Below are 25,995 nucleotides of genomic sequence, written 5' to 3'. Positions count from 1 at the left end.
TAAAACTTGACTGATTCAAAAAGTTTGTATATTATACATAAAAGGAGGACATATGATATTGTCAAAATAAAAATACCACACTGTACAACAGACCTCCGAAAATGTGAAGGTTTTACGTGCATTCACATCCCACCCTTTGTCAATCTAAACAATATGTCCTAAAAAAAAACGTACCCAATAAAAAACATACACGGTGAAGCTACCAACAGGATAAACATGTAAATGTTCATGTACATAAAAGTCCCTAACATGTACTGGTTACCTAAATGGCACAAACAACCATTTAAATTCCGTTTCATCTCCGCATCTTGTAATTGAGTGTTCTTATACTAATCTATCTGTGCTTCGTACTACATCCCTTACTACTATTAAAGAACTTGTTATTAACTTTTGTAATAAAGCTTATAAAAATAATGGTATTAATTATTTTTGGAGTGTTAAAATTCTTTAGAAGTTTCAGATAAAATACATGCTTTTGATGGTTCTTTTAATTCTGTTGAAAGTTATGATTTTTCTACTCTCTACACTACACTTCTACACAATCTTATCAAGAAAAAGTTTTTATATTTAATTAAATGGTCTTTTGAAAAATCTCATTGCAAAATTATTTACTGTTACTCGTTTAAAGCCCTTTTTTGTAACGAAAGAGGAAAGTATGCTAGATACACTTACTGGAAATGTGAAGATATGAATGAAGCTTTAAAATTTCTCCTGGACAACAGATATGTACGTTTCGGTGATAAAGTGTATCGACAGGTAGTAGGTATTCCTTTGGGCACTAACTGTGCCCCTTTAATAGCAGATTTATTCCTGTATTGCTATGAATCTCGGTTGATGACCAAACTCAGTAAAGACCCGTCATTTTTACATTTGGTTGATACATTCAACAATATCTACTGTTATCTTGATGATATTTTTTCGTTAAATAATCCGGATTTCCCTAAATATACTACCGAAATTAACCCAAACAAACTCAATTTAACTGAATCTAACAAAAACAGCATTAGTTGTCCTTTTCTAGATTTAGACATCTCAATTTCTAAAGGGAAACTCCATGCTAAAACTTACGACAAAAGAGACGATTTTTCATTCCATATTGTTAATTTTCCTTTTTTTAGACGGCGATGTTCCTTTGGCTCTATCATACGGTGTTCGCTATGCCCGTGTGTGTAGTGATGTCATAGAATGTTAACGAACATAATCAATGCATCACTGGTCAATTATTAAGTCAGGGATGTCGTTACCCTAAATTACTTAAACCATTACTAAATTCTTTCATAGATACAAAGATTTGATTATTAAATTTGGCTATACCTATAGAAAACTTATCAAAAGCGGTATTTTACAACCTAAACTTTACGGTAATATTATACTTAAAGTGCAGAAATCACTAAGTGATCCGTGTAAACTCATCGAACCTTTGAACAAACTTATTAGTAAAGGTTACCTTACAAATGTTGTAACTAGATCTTTGAATATAGTTTACATTGGCACAAATATCGATTTTGTTATCAGCAAATTAAAACATAACTAAATTTGTATTCTTTTCAAACGGGATGTATAAATACACATCCACGTTTATTTTTTTTCTAAAATGAGGTTAACTCCTAACTATCCTACTGCCTGTCGATAATTTTGATTTTGGAATTACACAAGTCATGTCTTCTTTGACTGTTCATGACGTTAAAATACTAAATCCCTGGGATGTGTTTAAGTTGATTTTAGTCTCTGATGCATGATTTTTTCTTTTTGATTGTTTTTGGCTTTCAGTAACTGCGAGTACTCTCAAATCGTACTTTCGTGTTAACTTGAGCTGTTGATACAATTTGTAATGTTTTTTTTTGTTATTTAATGTTTACTTATTTAGGGTTATATCTCGTCTCTATTTTTAATATATACCAGCTTTGATAAAAGAGGGACGAAAGATACCAAAGGGACAGTCAAACTCATAAATCTAAAACAAACTGACAACGCCATGGCTAAAAATGAAAAAGACAAACAGAAAAACATTAGTACACATGACACAACATAGAAAACTAAAGAATAAACAACACGAACCCCACCAAAAACTAGGGGTGATCTCAGGTGCTCCGGAAGGGTAAGCAGATCCTGCACCCGTCGTGTTGCTTATGTGATTACAAATCCGGTAAATAGTCTAATTCGGTAGGTCACATTCATGAAAGGGAAGGGGATTGTAGTTACGACGTAAGGAACATATCCGACATCATTTGTGAAACGGTTATTCCATAACGGTCAACCAACTCGTGATGGCGTCCGTAAAATTTACGAAGGGATGATTTCAACTTCACCATTTGGAACTCTTGGTTTAATAGCTTCCTTGTGAGCAGTAACCCTCTATCAAGAAAATCATGATAGGAAATGCAAGCACGGGAATATCGTATCAATTGGGAGATATATACCCCGTATGCAGGTGCTGCTGGAATGTTGCTACTTAGAAATGGAAAGTTCACAATTGGAAAGCTGAAATCAGCTCTTTTGTCGTGAAGTTTTGTTTTCAACCGACCCTCATTGTCAATTTCTAGATGTAAGTCAAGATATGAAGCCGACTTAACTGTATCTGTAGTATCCTTTATCTCCAATTCGATGGGATAGATGCGTTCCACATAGTCACCAAATTTTGAATTGATTAGTGAAAGAACGTCATCTATATAGCGGAAAGAAGAGTTAAAGGCTATAGCTAACTTCTTATCTTTCTTCCTAAGAAGTTCCTGCATGAAGTCAGCCTCATAATAATAAAGAAACAAGTTGGCAAGTAGAATGAAACAAGTTGATAAGTGTTGGGTATGACTATAAATATTCACTTTTGTTCTCGTACTATGAACAAATAAATTATTTATTTTGTAAAAAATATTTCCGTTCTCCATTTATACTGTATACCTTACAACAAAATTATTTTCATTTACCCGTGTACATTATTCTATTTGGCGGTATTTTGTTCAAGGTTATAGTTGACTTTTTGAAATTATTTAACATCTCACAGCGGTATACTACTGTAGCCTTTATTTATTTACCCCTTATTTATGTTCACTTGTGTTAATATGTCTTTTGATTGAGTTATGCCATTTCAATTGATATTTTATAGTGTGTCTTTCTGTGTTGTGATGTTACATTACTGTTTCAGGAAAGGGTGAAGGTTGGTACCCATAGAAACGTTAAAACCCGCTGCATTTGTTTGCACCCGTTCTCAGTAGTTGTCGTTTGTTGATGTGGTTCATAAGTGTTTCTCGTTTCTCGTTTTTTATATAGATTAGACCGTTAGTTTTCCCGTTTGAATGGTTTTATACTAGTCATTTTGGGTGCCCATTGAAGCTTGCTGTTCGGTGTGAGCCAAGGCTTCGTATTGAAGACCTTATATCTACATAAAGTAAGTGATTACAAATTATCTACATACCATAGTGTGTTGAAAAGCTGTTAAATCGTGCATGGTCTAAGGCAAAAAAGTTTTTGTCATTTTCCCTTTATACTTAGCACGTAATATTTTCGCTCTGAGACAGCCTGCACATGTATTGAATTCTTTCAGTTTTATTTCTGTCGTTACGGTTGAGGAAAATACATCTAGGCCGACTTGTGTCAATGTCTCTCCAATCTTGAACGGCAAAGTTATATTGCTTGCAAATCTTTTCATAATTAGAAAATTTGAGGTTCCAACACTGCCTGACGAGTCAAGAATAAAAACCAAATCTAAGTTTCCTGGAAATTTTTCTGAAATAGAATGACATACTTCTGAAAATGACAAGATGTGACGGAATAGGAAAGAGTTTAATTTCACTTCATTTTACACGGCTAAAAATTTACACAGTCCTCGAAAAATGATTTTACTTGAATTTAAGGTTGGTCGCCAAAACCGTCGATTGGTGCTTTTTTTATTTTTTTTTATTTTAACGTTTAGCTTGCAAATTTGATTGAAAATGCAGATTATTGGTGGCATGCAGTTTGACTTAATTTTTAAAGGTTGCACTCAAATATCTTTCTTTTTTTTTTATTTTAGTCAAACATCACACTCGATGTTTTATTCATTAATCGAAAAAAGATAATCATGAAAGCCTTTTGATGACAAATTGTAAAGGTACAAAGTATTTCTCTTTCAATATACACAAGTTTTTATTTATATGCACAAAGTTCATTATGCAATGAAGAAATGTTTTGGAATGACCTATAAAACTGAACAAAAGCACGATACATGTTTACACAAACATTCGACCAGATATATTCCATTGTAGAACAAGTCATATGACCGAAGCTTAACATTCATTAACGTAATATTATGAAGATTTGTAGTTAAATAATTTTGTTGTGTTGAAATGTTTGACCAATGTTGATATTAGGGATTAATTTAGATCAACCTTGCATGTACGAATATAAACGTGTCAGCCAAAGGTCAGACTACAGAAGCTATTTGAGGTCTGAATTATTTATTTAAGTAAAAGTTTTTAGCTTGACTATTTTTTGTTTAGTTTGATGTTGAACTATCCTATTTCGAAGAGATTTGCATACAATTTTTAAACGGATAAAAGGCGTTTTAGTGATCAAAATGCCTTTTAAAAATTGCTATTCTATAAAGATTTATTTTCCTATTGGTGCATTTTATTTTTAAAAAAAAGTCCTGACATTGTTTAAACTCAAATATAAGTCTGTTTTGAAAGAACTTTTGCATCTTTATTTTCATATTTGTCTATACACTTTTAAAAATTATTTGAACAAGTACATCCTTTAATTTAAAAATGAAAATCACCCCTCTGTTTGTAAAATTGCATACGTTTACTCGGGGAAACTCATTTAATGATGGTTTTCCACTTATTTTTTTTTTAATGAAAAATAGATGCAAGTTTGCAATCATTCTACTACCGAAGTGGTTTTTAAATTGGAATTAAATATTCAATGTTTTTTTTTTCTCATGAAAATGGTTATTGACTTTGATCATGATTTCTGAAAAAAAAAGTGCACAATATTTTCTTTGGCAACCGAATTGATTTTAAAATACACACACTTTCGAATCAAATGATATATGTTAAAGCTGTGTAGTAGTTCTGACGATTAAATTTTGAAAATTTTGACTCTGTTCACCGAGCTATGATATGTATTGGTTATTACATTCTTGACATATAAAATTTTAAAATTTGTTTTAGGTTTAGAGTTCAACTTTGTGTCAGCCAAATTTATTTCAATTATACATTTTACTTTTGCATTTCATATTAATAGCATACAATGTTTATATAACTAAACTATATTCATAAATAATATGCTAAATGTGATGTTTATCATCTTATATTTACATCATATAAATGTTTATAAGATTCCGTAATTGTGATTGGCAGGAAACAATCAGGCATTTCAAAATTATATTTTGATTTCTAATAAAATACACATTATATGACTGCATATGTTCTACATAACACCGTTTCAATGATAGGAAAACTAACGAAAAACTTCCTACTTTTCGGGGAAGCGAGTTACAAAAAATTGAAAGCTGTTTTCAGGGACCTTAAATCATAAGGTTACTTTCAACGGTATATTTATTCTGCTTGTATATTGTTATTTTATTTTTCAATAAATACTTACTTGGTATTCTACTCTCCGTAATGGTAACGGCTACTAGTAAAACAAGTAGACTTGCTGATAATTTTGTCATATTTCTGGATATATGAAGCTGAATTTTTTATCCCAAATCGACTAACTATAAATAAGATAAAATCAAGTGAATTAAATAATAAAATCACACATTATACGATAAAAGTGCTGATACTAATACAGCTTTTCGACTGGTGAACTTGTACAACAAGAGCTGTTTTAAACATGTCCAATACCCGATACGTCACTTATAATCGTACCTTAAACAGGAAAGAGATAGTGAAAGTTTGCACAGCCTTTCCGAGTGACATTGTTTATTTATATCTCTGGTTCATTTCCGTCAACCAAAAACAGATAAAGTTAGGAAAAAGAATTGTTAAATGTCTGCTTACGTTATTAGTAAATATTGAATTAATGTGTATCCTCACCAAACATAAGATAACTACAACTGAAACTTGATATTGTTTGGGAAAATGAAATGACATTCGTATATAGTACAGCATTCGAAGGAATTAGGTCTTTAGAAATAGGGAATGACAAAAATTATAATCTATACCGTATTATTTCCGGTATTTTTGAAAATTGGAACGAACCAATGCATATAAATATATAATGGCCTCATTAAATTTTAAAGTATCGAGTCAAAACTAAATCAATTGGTGTCAATTGAAACCTCTTTTTAAGTAACAAGATCACACTTTCTTTTACTTAACATCTGTTAGCTGTTTTCATCTCCATAATACTTAGTTATATCAATAAACCATCTTTTACACGACAATGCTTACCAGTCCAAAAGTTCACGGGTGCTATTATACTTATACAAATAGAATAAAGTTGTAAAAATAATGATATTCAAATTAACGTTATGAGTCACATAAATAAATTTCACAAAATGTAACAATAACGTCCATTATACTACCCAGAATGCGTTCGCTTATTGATACAATCAAAGTATAACAAAAATACCGATCTCCAAGGCAAATTCAAAAAGGGGAAGTCCAATGTATATATTACTACATCAGTATGTTATACGAATGTAAAAACTACCATTTCACAATTCAAAGTGAATCTTACTAGTATGCAACCTTTGGCATAAATAGGTCAAATGATTGCTTCATTAATTAGATATCCGTGAATGAAATGTAAGCAGTGTTTTATCTTTACACCCATTTTGATTTTTTTTTTCTTGTACTGCAATCTGATAACAGTGTAAATGGTTTACAAAAATGCTTACCCTTTTTTCTGACGTTATAGTGAAAAGTTGTAGAAATATATCGTCGAAGTTGTCCTCTTCCAACAGAACAAATACTTAAATAGGCACTGAAGTCACAGCTGTTGATGTGTTAAAACAAATTGGATCGTTTTTATTATCATAATTTGCGTTTATTCACTACTTAAAGTCATTTTCATTTCCTTTCAAAACTAATCGTTTTAGAAGCACGAATAAGCAATAGATACATCGTGCGCAATTTTTCGGTTCCTTTACAGGATTACGAACATGCTGAAGCATACATGATAATTGTGTGTACGTGGTTTGTTGTTTTTTAAGTACTTTTTATGTACTTTTGAAGTTTCAGAGAAAGTTATTTTTACATTACACTGTATTATTAAATAGTTATTGCAGAATATTACAATTAACACAAAAATTATAAATTATATCGAAGTTCGTTTGTTTTTACTGTACGATGTATCAAATTTGGTTTCTGAATTTTCTTAATAATCGGATGAAATTTGAACGTTTTGTAGAATTGTGAGCTGTTACTGTCATTCAGTTTCCGTATGTTCCGTAAATCAGCTCTATCCACAGCAAATATTTGAACAAAATGAAAAGTATTTAATTTCCAGGCTACAATACATTTAATATGACTATGAAGAACTATAATTGTCTATTACCTAATGTAAATGAATAGTTTTGTATGCAGCATTTGCAAAGCTCTTTATATTGAAAATGTCACAGTCATTTACTAGGTTAATATGTCATGTTCATTTCAGTCGATGATCAAATACTTCAATGGTAGAAAATTCGCTATAGTTCAAATATTTTGCTTACGATCATTTTAGATCTAAGGCAAGGTGTTCTATAATCATTATACTACATATATCATTTTAACACTGTCGTAGAGTTTTAAATTTTGAGACAATTGGGGCTACTAGAGCTGTTCCAGAACTCACGTATTGGACATACTCGTATATGACGGAACGTATATGAAGTATTTGTGAATATGCCAAAACGAGTATTACATGTATTCGTAATATACACGATTTTCATTCCCTTGTCCTTACATGAAGGAGTGAAGTTGTGTAAATATAAGACGTGCCATAACTGTTTTAAAGTAGTATTTCTTTGAACTTTTTCACGATTAAGGCGAAGTTTGAAATCCCTGAAGAGACCGTTTGGATTTTATATCTTCTAAAATGATAATTAATATCAAAAATCATATTTTTAAAATGCATTGCTTATTTAGCAGTTTTATTTATTTATATTGCATACGAACTCTGACATTTAATCTCAGAAGTGTTTTGTCGTTCGCCAAAAGGTTTTATGTATAGAATTTCTTGACAAGTTAAAATACAGTAATTGAGCGGCTACTAGTGAGATGTTCTATTCTTAATCCTAAGCAGCATAATTTAATATGAAATAAAAAAAAATATAAAGTGAAACATGAACCAAGAATGATTGAATACACCCCATAGAGACGTAAAATAGAATATTCCAGAAAAATTCTGTAAAACACTTTACTTGTAGCTAAACCAATTAGATGACGAGTACACTGAAACCGAGCAAGGTCCACTTGATTAGCACGACTAGTAAAATGAAACCTTCCTGTGAAGCTTATATACGTATCGAACAGCTGATGAAATAACAGCATCACAAATGGTATGTTCCTCCAACGTATCTGTATACCCACACAGTTTTGTGTTTAACTCAACCAATCAATGTAAGCATTATAACATGTCTTTATAAAACTTAAAGTTATTGTATAATTGTTTGTCACGACGAATTTTGGAAAGTTCAATTAAACATTACTATTCTCAAAAATTATATGAAAATATTGCATGAAAGGGTAGACAAGAAAATGTCAGAGGTTGTAGGCTAATACACAAGCACAATGTTATCGTTATATTCAAACACGCTTTGAATGTTGATATATACATATAGCTTTAAAATAAGAAAATAATGAAATTTGAAGCGAGATGATATACTCTTTGTTTCTGTATAAAACATTTAAAGCACGAAACAGGTGACACTGACAAGCTTGAATATAAAAGGTGTACCTTTACTTTCTTAAATATGATAAGATTGCTACGAATTTTAAAGATTTTTTTTCAAAATGATGTTATCAGGGCAGAGATGCAAGTCACTGATTTTACAGAATACATTTATGTTGAAACGCATTTCAATGTAAATTTACAAATGCATCTTCAATATCCTAAGTGATACAACATACTAAAATCAGTAGTTTTGTGACATTTTATATTTAGTTAAAACAATTTTTTTCTGAATTCCGTCAAAGTAAAGTTACTATCTAAGGATAAGTACAAAGCAAATTAACATACTCACACATTGTTTAACGAACAAAATAATGTAGCGTAGCGCATTGCACGATATAAAATGTTCCAAACTTGCATGCCTGCATGAATTATAAATTGCCAAATATAATAATTTCACATTTTGCCAGGATTTTTGTACTCCAAAATCCTACTTAATAAAATTGAGAATGGAAATGGGGAATGTGTCAAAGAGACAACAACCCGACCAAATAAAAACCAACAGCAGAGGGTCACCAACAGGTCTTCAATGTAGCGAGAAATTCCCGCACCCGGAGGCGTCATTCAACTGGCCCCTAAACAAATATATACTAGTCCAGTGATAATGAACGCCATACTAATTTCCAAATTGTACAAAAGAAACTAAAATTAAAATAATACAAGACTAACAAAGGCCAGAGGCTCCTGACTTGGGACAGGCGCAAAAATGCGGCGGGGTTAAACATGTTTGTGAGATCTCAACCCTCCCCCTATACCTCTAACCAATGTAGAAAAGTAAACGCATAACAATATGCACATTACAATTCAGTTTAAGAGAAGTCCGAGTCTGATGTCAGAAGATGTAACCAAAGAAAATAAACAAAATGACAATAATACATAACTAACAACAGACTACTAGCAGTTAACTGACATGCCAGCTCCAGACTTCAATTAAACTGACTGAAAGATTATGATTTTTAATACAAAAGGAAAACGGCAGATATTATAATTACATAAGTTTTGAATCATTCTTTAGTAAGAGAGCACTCGAAAGTAGTAACTAAAGGTATACTCGAATCTCGAAGTTACATTTTGTTCTTATTTATATCTTTAAATATCATTCTTCAATACCTCAATGTTTTGTATATAAATAAAGCATACAGTAGAAACCTAAAATTGAGAATGGAAATGGTGAATATGTCAAAGAGACACGTACACTTGACAAAGTACCACTTTTTGATTTAATCAATACATGGATTGAGTCATCGGGTCAGGAAAAAAAAATTACCAAATTCACGGTAGGTATAGTGTCCGGCGGAGATCGTGTTTTTTTTCGAATGAATCGGTACACTTTTTCGAGTGTAGAACAGGTTTTTTAATTGTGAATTTACATGCGATTAGATCGATCTACTGCTCTTTCGCGAGTATCATAGTTTGATTATGAATGCTTTACATGTTTTGAACACAAACGACGCAGAACCTACTTTTGATTAACTTACAATATAGTGTTTTATATTGTCCGTGTTTTTTTCGAGATCAACATTTAAAACGTACGGGTTTTTCAACAAATGGTACGGGTATTTTTTTGGCAGAAAATGTGAATAAGAAAAAAGACATTATTTGACTTAAAAACTGACTTTTTCTAGTTTGTAAATGTAATTTAGAGAAGGGCAATTAAATAGTTTTAATAATTCACAAAAACATATAACTATGTTGATCAAATTTCACCATTTTTAATTTAATGATAACTTTCTGGTCTGAAAACATTTTACCATAACCTTGCAGTATTACGACATATAAGAAATAAATGTGTCCCTTTTTAAGAACCGAGTACAGGGACTCAAAATCTTTTTAATTTCATTGTATGCTACCTTTGTTTTTACAGTCAATGATATTTTATGATTGATATTAGTATATATTACCGTAACGAAAAAAAACAGGAGCAAGAAACGTAAGGAAAAGGAGTAATCCAACAGAAGAAAAATTCAATATAAACGCAAATGTTCTACTGAAAGACCCCCTCCTCAATAAGATACAATAACACTTATATTGAATGGAATATTTAATAAAAAATGAAAACAATACTTTCTAATTTTATGCTATATGACCAAAAAGGACCTTAAAAAATAGCCAAATCCATCTAAGGTCATCTTTACCTGATGGAGCAATTGTTCTTGATTTCCATTTTTAGAACGATAACACATTATTTCTTACGAAGCAAGAATCTTGCAATCTGATTGGTTAATAACCCGAGTGTAAAAAAACATATCCTGGTTCACCACGGGATGAAAAAACATTTTTTTGCCAAAATTAAGAAAAAACAAATTTTGGAAAAAATATTAATATAAAAAAAAAGTTAGATAAAAAAAAAAAATCAAATGTATTAAATTTTGGCACACACACAAAAAAAAAAACAGTTGAAGATTTTCTCCAATATTTCCTAAATAATAATATTTTCAAATTTTTCAACAACAAAAAAATAGATAATATTCGGCAACGCACGGCACGTCGGTGTTGAAAAATGTATAGTGGAAATTGGTCATAAGAAATTTTTTTCAGTTCAATTCCCGTGGATAAAAAAAAAGTAAACGAACGCTAATCAATAAATAAATTTGTTATTTTGATACAATCAGGGTAGTACGGAATTTTATACCGGTGTTGAAAATGCATACGACCCTCGGCTGCGCCGAAGGGTGTATATATTTCAAACACTGGTGTAAAACTCTGTACACTCCTGATTACACCATAGAGTTAAATTGAAAAAGTCACTTGCACACAGATTCAATGAGGTTGAATTATTGACTTTCAAGTAAATAATACATCAACGAGGTTTTTAAGTTTATTTAAAAAAAAATGAACCAAGCTGACTGCTATAACGAAATATCATTTTAAAATTTTGCTTTTATTTTTAATACTTGAAAGAAAAAGAATCGTTTTAATTTTTTGTTGTCTTAATCATTGAAAATGTCCTTTTAAGAAAGAATGATTTTTTAGCTGCAGCTAATACCTATAAATAAAAGTGTACATGGTAAAATAAATACTTCCCTTTGTTTTTAATCCGATTAATGCAAATATATCTTAGGACTGAAAGCAGTTAATGTGGTGTTTGCACGGTCTTGTAAACAAAGTAGCAGTTTTATGTAAGTTGACCGAGAAAATGCATTTCATTTACTCACACAAAGGGGCTAAATATATAAGGTACATATTTCTCAATATTAAAAGTTTTTTGAATTATTATTTTTTTATATCAATTTTACCTATTCAACAACATTTTGTACCACTTTCACCTATAACTACAATTATTTTATCTTTTTAATTATTTCTACAATTTCAACTCTATTTCCCCCCGTTTCCACAACATTGTCACGTTCACATGAGGAAGTATGGTATTAATGAATAAAATTACATAAGATATGCAAAATGGGAAATGTACATGCAATTATAAGTCGCATTATATCTAATTTAGCAGAAAAAGACTCATTACATAATGAGGTAAAAAAAACTGGTAACTGTTCAATCTACAAACATCCTGTAGCCAGGTAAGTTCGTTTTACATGTTGCTTGCATTTTGTAAGTATTACAATGTACAAACATTCTCTCGGAATATCTCATTAGAAACTAGTAACACCAATATTATTAAAGCCGAGTGGTTTTTTTTTTACGACGTTTTTTCTCAGCTCTGTACATACTACTGGGGCCTGTTTATCGAAACTGTCCTAAGTTCCGTCCTAAGAATTTCTTAGGACAGAATTTAGGATAAAATTAGGACCGACTTACGACACGTCTCAGCTTGCACATCGAAGATATCTAAGGAATATCTTAGCTAGGACCTCATAACCGATGTCCTAAGTATTGGCTGAAAAGAAAATACAAATTAGATATGAAAAAATACAATATGATATCATATTTTATCAATAATTTTGTTTTTTTTCAAATATAGTTAATTAGAAACTAATTATTAGTGTTACATTAAAGATAATAAATGATTGTTGTATAATATTTGTACATTTAAACTGTATAAAACAAAACATAAGACAAAAATAATAACTACGTATTATATAAAAATTTAACAAACTTATTGTAAACTAGATGTATAATCGGTAAAAATCATTCCATGTTTTTGAGTGAGTTGAATTCAAAGGGTCAAGGTTTCAGTATTTAACAGTCCAAAGACAAATCTCGTGCATTTTTCATATAAATCCGGAGTATTTCAACTATTTTACTACTGGCAAAAACAACAATATGTGTGAAAATGATCAAAAGGCGAAATTGAATATATCCTAAAGTTAGGACCATCCTAAGACCATCTTAAGACACCTAAATTGGTATCCCAAAGTTAGGACAATTCCTAGGATTTTTCTAAGTTGAGACATGTTTGATAAACCCACTTAGGACTAAAATGTGTCCTAAGTTGGTCTTGGGACACTTCCTAATCCTAAGAGAGCCTCGATAAACAGGCCCCTCATAATTAAGAAAAGTTAAGGTTCGAGTACTTACAAAACTAGCTGATCTATTATGACTTCGGAATTGTTTAATACAGATTAATTACAAGCTGACTATAATAAGTAAATGTTTGGTTGTGGAGAGATAATTTTTTATAACATTTTTGTCCTATAATCTGAAATATTTGAAAACATATTTTATCGCACATATTTTTCAGCTAATCTTATTATTCTTTATATAGACGCTGGTTATATATCTTTATTTATCCTCCGTTAGGAGAGATTTTGATACAAATATAATACTTATAAAAAAAAAGCACAATATATACATGTAAGTTTGAACAGATTCTTTTTTAAATTTTAAACGTAGTTCATAGTGTAAATTAGGAGAGAGAAAATATTTTGCTAAATTTTTAAACGTCGGTGATGCACAAAAATTGAAAACGTTTTTTCTGCTTACATTCTGGTTTGTAATCGTTTTCGCATGACAGTAATTGATAGCATAATTCTTCATCAGGTAAGGAACAAAGAAAAGTACTAAACGTGATCGGGTTAATACCAACGAATTGTATATTTGAATATACAATTCCTTGTTACATTTGTAATACATAGTAATACACAACAGAATTCATCGCGAATATCGGATAAGTAGTCACACGAAGAGATTGCATGAATATTCACGTATCGATGAAAAAAAATTACCACATTTATCACATAGATAAATATCAGTGCTCGTATTGTGAACTAAACAACACAGGGATACTATATAATTTGCCTTTTTTCGCAAATACGGAAAACCTAATGTAACAGGTTATGATGGATAAGACTGGAATATTATATGTATCGTCTTCGATACGTTAAAGTCACTGACACCACGCATGCGTTGCTGATCTTCACTTTGTTCATTTTCAAAAACAGACCTGTAAACTATTCACTTTTATATACGCTGAGACGGAAAAGTTCCAATATACATAAAATGGTTTAAGTCCGGTAAATTTTATTTGTAGAGTAAATATGTTGATTGGTGTCTTGTTGAAGGATAATGTCTTGATTCCTTTGTATTTTTAATTTCAAGGTGATTGGAATAGATAACATGACCGTCACATATCTTAAAAGGTATTATTATCGAAGAAAGCACACCAACTATACACATGTAGCTCTGGTTAATATAAAATATACAGACTTTACTTAACAATTTTTTTTATCCTTTTATGCTGCATCAGACTATAAAATAAATCAGTAAATGGTGGTACACAATTGATAAACATTTGCTGCCATTGTTCTGCTGACCGTCTATCCAACGGAATAAACAAGGCAATTTCAATCAAAACGGCTAGCATTATAAATAAAAAGGCATTTAATCCATTATATTCACTTCATTTGAATAAATACCACATCCTATTAGCGGCTATATTCATGGTAGATGTAATCGGTACAATAAATCCGACATATAATGTTCTGAATGACCGGTAGGTAGATCTGTTCACATTTTCTCTATTTTTTTGTTTATGTTTTACGAATACCTGTCACTCCATACTAAAAAACTACGTCCAATAAATGTTATACCGATTGCATCTGGTGTACCTGTAGCCGGTAAAAGGGTATGGTTCTAGCATCTTTGATATACATTAAGGGTTTGCAAGCTAAGTGTAATGCAAATGTAATGCCAATACCTATCAAAAATTGTATTAAATAACACAATGAGTACAGCGATTTTGGAATAAATAAAGTATAAATAGGCATCAATTCGAAAAGCAACCAAACACTTACATAAATTAGAAAACGGCATCTGAACAATGTTGCCCTGAACAACTGATTTATTGAGTACTCAACTCCCACTTCATATTGAAAGTACCAAAGCTGTACATATACTATCTTTTACATAATCGGAAAATTGTAAGGAACTGTTTCATATTAAATATTGACAAATTATTTTTATGCATATCTGTGTCTTTGCAACATATAGGTCATAACGCATCTTTACCACGTTCTATTTTGTGCACTGTGACAATTGCAAATACATACCTTAAGAGTAATATGATACGTAACATAGTATTCCAAACTTTTGTATAGATAAACACCAAGAATGCAATAATTATAAATTATATGCGTATATTAATAAAAGTTATATAAATATTGAAGACGGACGCTAAAAGCTTAAATAGGGATTTTGGACGTTTCTACGTTTAAATAATCCAGGGAACTTTTAAGAATATTTTTTCTCTGTGTGCCAATAGTAAGAAACATACATGCGCAATTATTCCAAGAATGAGAACAGATTATGTGGCATGGATACAAAACAACACAATATATATTTATGGAAGAAATGATGATTTTGTACACCTGTACACCTTACAAAAGTTGCCATTCAGCAAATAACCGTAGTTTTGTGTGGTATGATCGGCACTACTTAAGAAATCTAAAGCTATGATCGGATGAAAAAGAACATTTTCATAAACTTCTTACTGCATAATTTAATCAACTGGAAAGGTTCTTAATGATTATAATATGACGAAATCCACATTAGAAAAAAAATGGCTACAGTAGTTTACTGATGTTCAAATCTCGTACATTGGTTCTGAAGAGACAATTCAAGATAACAAACAGAAACTGGAATAATCGTACGAACTCCAAAATGATCGAGATCGGGTGAGTCGACATTGTAAGCGTCGACTGCAATGCATGCATTCTCAGCCATTCAAATACACACTCAGTCAAAATGTCACTATAAGTACTCCAACTAACAACGAAAGAGATGCGTCATTAACGAGAATAATGTATCAGAAAACACACGGCCAGAAATTGTTATTCAAATTTTCGTTTGGTCGTAAAAAATGTCATTGGTCGAATGTTTGAATTTTAGTCTGTTTCTGTGTTACCATTTATCTTCTTATTTTATAAAGTCACATTTGATAAAGAATTGATAGAATAAAAATCAAAAAGTAAAAAATCTTTTAAGTGATTGGTCATTCAGAAATATTACTATAGATGGAAAAATTGTAGTTGTGAAACTTTTGCCATTCTAATTCAATGTTTTACTGTTTTACCAGACCCACCCCCTGATATATTGAAGCAGATACAAGCTATGGTATACAGATTTGTGTGGGATGGTAAAGCGGACAACATTAAAAGAAATATACTAAAATAAATCTCAAATTACGAGGATGGTGGTGTAAAAATGCCACATATTGAATCCTTTATAAAATCACTTAAGCTATCGTGGTTTAAAAAAGTTTTAGACCCCACAAATTATTCATCATGGAAGGTTCTATTGGCAGACCACCTTGAAATGAATGGTGGAGGAAATATTTGGCATTCATCAAAATCAGCACTCAATAAAATTAAAAAAGAATTTAAACCTTTTTGGCAAAATATAATTTCATCATGGGCCTCACTGTGTGAACCTCTGACCACAGCCCCAAGTGACATCTTGTCTCAACCGTTGTTTTTAAATGAAAATATTATGATTGATGGAAAAACAGCTTTTTATAAAAGTTGGATAAAGAATAATGCAATTTTCATAAATAATCTCATTAGGGAAAATCTTGGCACTTCCAAAAGAATGGACGAATGTTATTCATTCTCAAGTATTTTTCAAACTAAATATGGAAAATGAAATTGGGAATAGATATTGTGGCTGAAGATAAGAATTATTTTTTTAGTCTACCTTTACCTATAACTGAAGATCCCACATTAAGGGCATTTCAATACAGATTACTCCATAGAATTCTAGGAACAAATTCTTTCCTTATGAAGTGTAAATATAGTGAAACAGAACTGTGCACTTTTTGTACAAAACTAAAGAAACATATGTACATCTCTTTTTTTAATGTAGTTATATTCGAACATTCTGTCTTAATTTTTTTCAAAAGTTAGAAGAGGTATGTAATATAAGTTTTCTCCCAACCTTATCAAGTATAATTGTGGGTGTTAAATATCATCTATTTAAAGAAATTCTTAATACATGTATTCTGATATTGAGAGATGTGTTTATGTATGTAGAGTTAGATTTACAGTCCCATCTGTTGCTGAGACAATTGAATGGCTTAGCTATTATTATAGGGTTGACGTGGTCTTTATGAGTTTGTGCTCTACCAAAAAAGCAATAAGAATAAAAGAAAAATGGTCAAATATTGATAATATTATTAAGAAATAGAGCTCAATGCAGATGTATTCTGTACTGTTTTATTGACTGTATTTTATAATTTGTAGCAAGTATCATTTTTTTTACATAAATAAGGCCGTTAGTTTTCTCGTTTGAATTGTTTTAAATTACAGTGTCTTATCGGGGCCTTTTATAGCTGACTATGCGGTATGGGCTTTGCTCATTGTTGAAGGCCGTACGGTGACCTATAGTTGTTAATTTATGTGTCATTTTGGTCTTTTGTGGATAGTTGTCTCATTGGCAATCATACCATATCTTCTTTTTTATGGTTAACTATATGTTTAGGAGTTAAAACAAAATCATTGTTTGTACATTTTTATTTAAAGATGAGATTTGAGAATGATATGAAAATAATAAAATATATATTACAAGAAAAAAAAAGTTTGATCAAGAAATACAAAGTTTCAGGCTTTGTCGTATAGATTTTAGATGTGTCTATCATAAAGGATCATCGGAATGCTGTAGACATAAATAAAAAAAAACATTCCCGTATGGAATTTTGAGACTTAAAGTTGGCAGCAATATTTGCCGTAAAGTGTATGTGTGGCCGCACGATCTTCAAAGACATATGAGAAGTAAGCATTCTTCCGATGAGCCACTATACCACCCAAGTGTTACCCAGCAGTAGCAAAAGCAGCAACAACAGCAGCAGGAAAAGGAGCAGCAGCAGCAAAAGTAGCAAAAGCAGCAGCAGAAGGCTTTCGTGTTTAGACACCCTTTCACCATGATTGTGTCCGGTCCAACCTCCTACGGAAATACTTATTTTATTTTATTTGTTTCAACACATAAAAAGGCTGTGAAGTCCTAGTCCAGACAGGATCGTTTGGTTGTATAAAAGGCGGCAACCTCTTTACGAGGAGATACAACGAACAGTGCTTCCACGCGTTGAATTCATTCGTGGAATTCCTTTTGATCTCGAAAGGGACGATTTTTTCGATCCCAACATTCGAAACATGATCCTATTAGATGACCTCATGTCGACATCGGCCAAAGACTCCAGAATAAATGATTTTTTTTTCGGAAGAGTGTCACCATAGGAATTTATCGGTCGTCGTTTTAAATCAGAATTTACACTTTGGCAAAGACCCCACCCAGAGACGAAACTGTCATTATCTCGTTCTCTTTAATAACCCCATTGATCGACAGCCCATCGTGACTCTTGGTCGACAGATGTATCCTTCTCGAGGGGTCTTCTTTCTCCGGAAATTTGAAGAGGCAACGAGGACACCTTTCGGGTACCTTCTTTTTGACCTAAAAGGTAGAACCCCAGAAGCCTCCAGATTGCACACAGAGGTCTTGCAGGTCGGTCAAGGAGAGACACCAGACGGACAGAGGGATGACGACCGTCTCTCGAATACTTTTGAAGACGATAGTTCGGTCTCATCAGACGAAGATATTGCCGACGAGACAACATATAGTTCGTCAGAGGATGCTGAAACACGAAAAGATCTCATCGCCTGTCAGGATTGCGGAGTAGTGTTTGCTCACCTACGTGGATTAGAAGCCAAACGTCAGCAAGGGTGTGGGAATAAAAACGGCATTGCTCTCCCGATGACCGGGAAAGATGTAGAGGATGCTTTGAGTGGATTGCCCGTCACCGTTTGCTGTGCAGAAGACTTGCCTAGATATGTGAGCGACAGGCCTAGAAGGTTTGTGGTCAATACGGACAACTGTGATCAAAAGGGGAGTCATTGGGTTGCATTTCATTTCCCCGCATCGGGTCCAACAGAATTTTTCGACTCCTTAGAACGATTACCGGAAAAGTACCAACGCTATTTCAGAAATGTACTCATCGTCAATGGACCGAAATACTGTGTGGTTTGCAATCAAATCCAACCCGATGATTCAGATACATGTGGCCTGTATTCATTTATTACGTCAAATTGAGATGTCGGGGACTCGAGATGAAGGACATTATCAACAACTTTTCATCCACTGACACGATTCAGAATGACAGTAAACTCGTAGCCCTATTTTGTTAAATGAAAAATAATGATACAAAAAAAATAATGAAAAAAGAAAGAAAAAAAAACAGAAGAAAAGAAAAAAAATCTAAAAACACCTACATGGATGTGTAGCAGGTCTCAAGTCTTGAAAAACTCTTTCTAGGGTCACTAATAGTATCCACCCTGGAGGGTAGCCTGGTCAAACTTTAAGATATAGCGTCCAGGATTTAAGCCCAAATATGGCGTCGGCGTCTTGATGTCCGAGTAACATGGTCCAACCCGAAGTTTGCGTCTTGATTTCAGGGTCGACTATGGCGTCCGCTTTAAGGCCAAAATATGGCGTCGGGCGTCCGCGCCAACTTTCAAATATGGCGTCAGCGTCCGACGTCCACCTTAATGGGGGTCATTCTGTCCCACAAACACTACTGTTGTCTCATTTACAATCATATAACATCTACTTTTTTATATTGTATATATATTATCTATACGTATATATTTTCTATATACGAATTTTACATGTTTAGATGATGCAATGAAAATTCAGAAGATATGTGGTAACATTGCCAATGAGAAACTTGTCCACCAACGACAAACAAACGTGAATCAGCCATGAGTTACACATATGTTTTCATGTAAAATGCTATTAAAACCCATTCCTGACTAGATGTGACGAAAAACGAAAACTAATAGCCCGATTAATGCTGAAACGATAAACGTAAAATCAATATCAAAGACAGCAACCAATAACAATACAGTGCTCCTATTTACCGGCTACCAACAGTATTTGTCTATACCTACCGTCGGTGGTTAACATGCAATACAGTACTCCTATATACCGTATATCAGCAGTATTTGTCTATACCTACCGTCGGTGGTTAAAATACAATATAGAGCTCCTATATACCGTCTATCAACAGTATTTGTCTATACCTACTGTCGGTGGTTAACATACAATACAGTGCTCCATTAAACAGTCTATTGACAGTTGTCTATACCTACCGTCGGTGATTAACATGCAATATAGTGCTCCTATATACCGTCTATCAACAGAATTTATCTATACCTACCGTGACGTCGGTGGTTAACATGCAATATAATGCTTCTATATACCGTCCATCATCACTATTTTTCTAAACCTACTGTCGGTAGTTAACATGCGATATAGTGCTCCTATATACCATCTACCAACAGAATGTGTCTATACCTACTGTTGGTAGTTAACATAAAATATAGTGCTCCTATATACCGTCTATCAACAGAATGTGTCTATACCTACTGTTGGTAGTTAACATAAAATATAGTGCTCCTATATACCGTCTATCAACAGTATTTGTCTATACCTACTGTCGGTGGTTAACATACAATACAGTGCTCCATTAAACAGTCTATTGACAGTTGTCTATACCTACCGTCGGTGATTAACATGCAATATAGTGCTCCTATATACCGTCTATCAACAGAATTTATCTATACCTACCGTGACGTCGGTGGTTAACATGCAATATAATGCTTCTATATACCGTCCATCATCACTATTTTTCTAAACCTACTGTCGGTAGTTAACATGCGATATAGTGCTCCTATATACCGTCTACCAACAGTATTTGTCTATACCTACATGTACCGCCGGTGGTTAACATGCAATACATAACTCCTATTCACCGTATATCAACAGTATTTGTCTATACCTACTGTCGGTGGTTAACATACAATATAGTGCTCCTATATACCGTCTATCAACAGTATTTTTCTATACCTACTGTCGGTAGTTAACATACAATATAGTGCTCCTATATACCGTCTATCAACAGTATTTGTCTATTCCTACTGTCGGTGGTTAACATACAATATAGTGCTCCTATATACTGTCTATCAACAGTATTAGTCTATACCTACTGTCGGTAGTTAACATACAATATAGTGCTCCTATATACCGTCTATAAACAGTATTAGTCTATACCTACTGTCGGTAGTTAACATACAATATAGTGCTCCTATATACCGTCTATCAACAGTATTTGTCTATACCTACTGTCGGTAGTTAACATACAATATAGTGCTCCTATATACCGTCTATCAACGGTATTTGTCTATACCTACCGTCGGTGGTTAACATACAATATAGTGCTCTTATATACCGTCTATCAACGAATTTGTCTATACCTACCGTTGGTGGTTAACATACAATATAGTGCTCCTATATACCGTCTATCAACAGTATTTGTCTATACCTACTGTCGGTGGTTAACATACAATATAGTGCTCCTATATACCGTCTATCATCACTATTTTTCTAAACCTACTGTCGGTAGTTAACATGCGATATAGTGCTCCTATATACCGTCTACCAACAGTATTTGTCTATACCTACATGTACCGCCGGTGGTTAACATGCAATACATAACTCCTATTCACCGTATATCAACAGTATTTGTCTATACCTACTGTCGGTGGTTAACATACAATATAGTGCTCCTATATACCGTCTATCAACAGTATTTTTCTATACCTACTGTCGGTAGTTAACATACAATATAGTGCTCCTATATACCGTCTATCAACAGTATTTGTCTATTCCTACTGTCGGTGGTTAACATACAATATAGTGCTCCTATATACTGTCTATCAACAGTATTAGTCTATACCTACTGTCGGTAGTTAACATACAATATAGTGCTCCTATATACCGTCTATAAACAGTATTAGTCTATACCTACTGTCGGTAGTTAACATACAATATAGTGCTCCTATATACCGTCTATCAACAGTATTTGTCTATACCTACTGTCGGTAGTTAACATACAATATAGTGCTCCTATATACCGTCTATCAACGGTATTTGTCTATACCTACCGTCGGTGGTTAACATACAATATAGTGCTCTTATATACCGTCTATTAACGAATTTGTCTATACCTACCGTTGGTGGTTAACATACAATATAGTGCTCCTATATACCGTCTATCAACAGTATTTGTCTATACCTACTGTCGGTGGTTAACATACAATATAGTGCTCCTATATACCGTCTATCAACAGTATTTTTCTATACCTACTGTCTGTCATGTATTGGTCTTACATTGTATTTGGTTATCAGATGTATCTGTATGTTGTACTCTCTTATGTAAAGTCATTAAACATATCTACCATGCTGAACTCTTATCATATAACTCAGTTCAGCATGGTAGATATGTTTAATGACTTTACATAAGAGAGTACAACATACAGATACATCTGATAACCAAATACAATGTAAGACCAATACATGACATCCCCCCTTTTTTGAAAAGAGTTATTTTGTAAGTTCGCTGTTCAACTCTAATTAAATTAAATTAAATAACAGTTCTCTCTTTAAGATTAAAGTCTGATTCAATGTGTGCAATATAGATAAAGTTCTACTGGATTTCACTGTTAAAGTTTAAGTTGTCACATCTTCATTATTGTTAATAAAGTTCTAATGGATTTCACTCATGGTATAAATTGTCACTTCTTAATATCTTAAAGCTTTGTATAAACTGTCTCCTTTTAAACAATGTTAATACTGATCATCAATCATAACTATTAATGTTATTGTAATTGTTCTTAACCATGTCTATTTTTATATCAAATAACAACTATTCTACTGAGTATTGAATAAAACATAAATGACTAGATCTACTGACTAGAATTACTAAATAATATGACAATATTTCAGAACTTTCACTAATTTGACATTTGATATCTTAGATTTTTCACTTGATATCTTACATTTTCACTTGATATCTTACATTTTCACTTGATATCTTAGATTTTCACTTGATATTATAGATTTTCACTTATTATCTTAGATTTCACTAGATATTCTAAATTTTTCACTAGATATTATAAATTTTCACTTGATATCTTAGATTTCACTAGATATCTTAAATTTTCACTTTCTTTATAACATTATTGACATTTCTATATATTTGATGATATTTTATATGCACATATTTTTTGCTATTTTGCTTTCACTTAGATTTCACATATATTTTGCTATTTTGCTTTCACATATATTTTGCTATTTTGCTTTTACTTAGATTTCACATATTTTCTAAACATAAATTTCCTTTCCTTCTGAATTTACACTGATTGAATTACATACATAATCATTATATTTGATCGGCACTTTAACGGATCTTCCTGATCTTGTGCTACAAGTTGGTTCAACAGATTTCCTTTCGATTTGAGTTTCCTGATTTTGTATTCGCAACATAAAATTCTACTTCATGTTTCTGGTTTTTTAATGTAACTGGTAAAGTTATTTTGCCATCACATTCTATGTTGTGTCCAGAGAATGATTTCAATCTAGAATCTGGTTTGCTTAATACGTTATTTGTCTTCATGCGTCTAAAATCTGTACGATTCAGAACATTACACCGTGCACCGGTGTCAAGTTGAAAATTAATACTGACATTTTCAACTGTGATATCTTCACACCATGTGTCACTCTCATTTTTTTCATTGTAGAGTGCACCAACAAATAATGTGTCTGAGTCACTTGAGTCATAGTAATTAGAACATTCTTCTCGGTCTATTTCGTGTACCTTTTTTTCTTTTCTGGTTTTGCACATTTTAGCAAAATGATCTTTCTTGTCACACTTTTTGCATTGTTTACCTTTGGCTGGGCAATAACTTCCTGCGTTATGGTCATAACCACACCTCTGACATACGTGTAGTTTTGATTTGTCTTGTTTATATCTAGGTTTAGCACCTTGTTCATATTTGTGCGGATAACTGTTTTTTGGAGTTTGTTTTGAGTATATTTTCTTTCTGTTTATACTATTGACATTTGGGTCTTCACCAATATTCATTGTTTGTAATTGTCTTTGAGAAAGCTCATAAGTTCTTGCTATATCTAAGGCTTTTTCTAATGTTAGTTCTGACCCTTCATTAATTAATTTTTCTCTAACTTTAGATGATTTTGTTCCAAAAACAATCCTGTCTCTGACCATTCTATCGGGGTTTGCATACTGACAATCTTTTACCAAAACTTTCAGATCTGTTACAAATTCTTCGCAAGTTTCATTTGTTTTTTGTAGTCTACATTGGAATTTATAGCTTGAGAAAACTTGGTTGGATTTGGGTTTAACATAAGCTTCAAAGTTTTCATAATATTTCTCAAGTTTTTTCTGGTCTTCTGCCGTCATATCCCAAGTACTGTAAACATTCCTGCCCTTTTCGCCAACCCATATCATAAGATAAGCGCATTTCTCGTCGCCCTGTTTCTTTTTTAACGGCCCTTGGAACATAAATTCGCAATGCGTTTTAAATGCTTTCCAGGTCCCTGGGAGGTCCCCACTGTCCCAGTTCATACACGGTGTTCTACCGTTTATACCGTCTGCCATTTCACTTCGATGCGTTCATTTGACACAAATCTAAGTGTTTATACTAATGACTAGGTTTTTCAACTTCTTCTTGGTCCTTATTTCATGATTTTAGTGGACCGACATCTGACACCATATCATATAACTCAGTTCAGCATGGTAGATATGTTTAATGACTTTACATAACAGAGTACAACATACAGTTACATCTGATAACCAAATACAATGTAAGACCAATACATGACACTGTCGGTAGTTAACATACAATATAGTGCTCCTATATACCGTCTATCAACAGTATTTGTCTATACCTACTGTCGGTGGTTAACATACAATATAGTGCTCCTATATACTGTCTATCAACAGTATTAGTCTATACCTACTGTCGGTAGTTAACATACAATATAAAGCTCCTATATACCGTCTATAAACAGTATTTGTTTATACCTACCGTCGGTGATTAACATACGATATAGTGCTATTATATATACCGTCTATCAAGAGTTTTAGTCTATACCTACTGTTGGTAGTTAACATACAATATAGTGCTCCTATATACCGTATAACAACAGTATTTGTCCGTACCTACTGTCGGTGTTTAACATACAAGACAGTCCTTCTGTATACCGTCTATCAACATTATTTGTCAATACCTACCGTAGGTGGTTAACATACAATATAGTGCTCCTATATACAATCTATCAAGCGTTTTAGTCTGTACCTACTGTTGGTAGTTAACATACAATATAGTGCTCCTATATACCGTCTATAAACAGTATTTGTCTATACCTACTGTCGGTAGTTAACATACAAAATAGTGCTCCTATATACCGTCTATAAACAGTATTAGTCTATACCTACTGTCGGTAGTTAACATACAATATAGTGCTCCTATATACCGTCTATCAACAGTATTTGTCTATACCTACTGTCGGAAGTTAACATACAATATAGTGCTCCTATATACCGTCTATCAACGGTATTTGTCTATACCTACCGTCGGTGGTTAACATACAATATAGTGCTCTTATATACCGTCTATCAACGAATTTGTCTATACCTACCGTTGGTGGTTAACATACAATATAGTGCTCCTATATACCGTCTATCAACAGTATTTGTCTATACCTACTGTCGGTGGTTAACATACAATATAGTGCTCCTATATACCGTCTATCAACAGTATTTTTCTATACCTACTGTCGGTAGTTAACATACAATATAGTGCTCATATATACCGTCTATCAACAGTATTTGTC

General features: G+C 32.5%; 1 pseudogene; it reads right to left on the bottom strand.

Moving 5' to 3' along the window:
* LOC143049475 (matrilin-1-like) overlaps positions 1–23,983 on the bottom strand; it is a 29,012-nt pseudogene extending 5,029 nt beyond the window's left edge.
* Between the last annotated feature and the right edge of the window lie 2,012 nt (positions 23,984–25,995).

Source organism: Mytilus galloprovincialis, chromosome 10, assembly GCF_965363235.1.
Source record: "Mytilus galloprovincialis chromosome 10, xbMytGall1.hap1.1, whole genome shotgun sequence".
In the NCBI taxonomy this organism is placed as follows: Eukaryota; Metazoa; Mollusca; class Bivalvia; order Mytilida; family Mytilidae; genus Mytilus; species Mytilus galloprovincialis.
This window is presented reverse-complemented; position numbering and strand designations above follow the sequence as displayed.